The sequence below is a fragment of the Lemur catta genome, chromosome 22 (genome assembly GCF_020740605.2).
Source record: "Lemur catta isolate mLemCat1 chromosome 22, mLemCat1.pri, whole genome shotgun sequence".
In the NCBI taxonomy this organism is placed as follows: Eukaryota; Metazoa; Chordata; class Mammalia; order Primates; family Lemuridae; genus Lemur; species Lemur catta.
The window spans coordinates 7,964,263-7,966,211 of NC_059149.1; the positions used below are offsets into that span (position 1 = coordinate 7,964,263).

The 1,949-nt window shown below is 35.1% G+C and overlaps 1 pseudogene; it reads right to left on the reverse strand.

Moving 5' to 3' along the window:
- Window positions 1-413: 413 nt before the first annotated feature.
- Window positions 414-500, reverse strand: LOC123626759 (annotated as a pseudogene).
- Between the last annotated feature and the right edge of the window lie 1,449 nt (window positions 501-1,949).

The following is a 1,949-nucleotide window of genomic DNA, read 5'->3' on the forward strand; positions in this document are numbered from 1 at the left end:
TTAATGCATTTATTTGGCATCTGTATATCCTCTTCAGTGAAAAGTCTATTCATATCTTTTGCTCATTTTTAAATAGATTATTTGTATTTTTATAAATGTTGAGTTTTGAGAGATTTTATGCTTTCTAGACACGTTATATTTTTTGGATATGTGCTTTGCACATGTTTTATCCAAGTCTGTAAATTATTTTCTCAGACTAATATATTTTCTTAATTTTTATTTTGATAAGACCTTTTTTTCTTTTTGTATCCTTTTTGTGTCAAGTATGTTGAATTCTCTGTCATTCCTGGCCATAAATACTTTCTGCTATGATATTTCTAAAAGGTGTCATTCTCTATTTTGCATTTAAATTCATGATATATTTTGAGCTAATTTTTATAAACGGTGGGAGATTTTTTATAATTCTTTTATTTTTCTTATAAAATTAAGAAATAGTATTAGCAGTGCTGCCCTCATTTATCATTCATTGGACAGTAGAGCTACCCCAAGAAAAGGATGGTTGAGGGTGGGAGACTTTTAACACAACAATAAATTTTTTATTTTTTCATTTTTTTATTATTATTTCAGCATATTGTGGGGGTACAAATGTTTAGGTTACATATATTGCCCTTGCCCCCTGCCTGGGGGCTGAGCTTCAAACCTGTCCATCCCCTAGACAGTGCGCATTGCACTCATTATGTAGGTATACACCCATCCCCTCCCCCCACCACATCTGCTTGACACCTGATTAATGTTATTCCTGAATGTGCTCGTAGGTGATGATCAGTGAAACCAATTTGCTGGTGAGTACATGTGGTGCTTATTTTTCCATTCTTGGAATACTTCACTTAGTAGAATGGGCACCAACTCTATCCAGGAGAACATAAGAGATTCTATATCACCATTATTTCTTATCGCTGAGTAATACTCCATGGTATACATATACCACATTTTATTAATCCAATCATGTATTGATGGGCACTTGGGTTGTTCCACATCTTCGCAATTGTGAATTGTGCTGCTATAAACATTCAGGTGGAGATGTCTTTTTTATAGAATGTCTTTTGTTCTTTTCGGTAGATGCCCAATAATGGGATTGCTGGATCAAATGGTAGGTCTACTAGCATCTGTTTAAGGTATCTCTATATTGCTTTCCACAGAGGTTGCACTAGTTTGCAATCCCACCAGCAGTGTATGACTGTTCCTGTCCCTCCACATCCACGCCAACATTTATTGTTATGGAACTTTTTGATAAAGGCCATTCTCACTGGAGATAAGTGATATCTCATTGTGGTTTTGATTTGCATTTCCCTGATGATTAGAGATATTGAGCATTTTTTCATGTTTTTTGGCCATTGTTCTGTCTTCTTTTGAAAAATTTCTGTTCGTGTCCTTTGCCCACTTTTTGATAGGGTTGTTTGATTTTTTTCTTGCTGATTTTCCAAGTTCTAAATAGATTCTAGTTATCAGTCCTTTATCAGATGTGTAGCATGCAAAAACTTTTTCCCATTTTGTAGTTTGTCTATTTACTCTCATGACAGTTTCTTTGGCTGTGCAGAGGCTTTTTAATTTGATCAGGTCCCATTTATTTATTTTTGTTGTTGCTGTGATTGCCTTGGGGATCTTCTTCATAAATTCTTTGCCTAGGCCAATGTCTATAAAAGTCTTTCCCACATTTTCTTCTAGAATTCTAATAGTTTCACACCTAAGACTTAAGTCTGTTATCCACCGTGATTTGATTTTTGTGAGGGATGAAAGGTGTAGGTCCTGTTTCAGTCTTCTACATGTGGCTATCCAGTTTTCCTAGCACCATTTATTGAATAAGGATTCTTTTCCCCAGAGTATGTTTTTGTCTGCTTTGTCAAAGATTAGATGGCTATATAAGGATGGTTTTATATCTGGATTCTCAATTCTGTTCCACTGGTCTGTGTCCCTGTTCTTGTGCAAATACCAAGGTGTTTTAATAACCA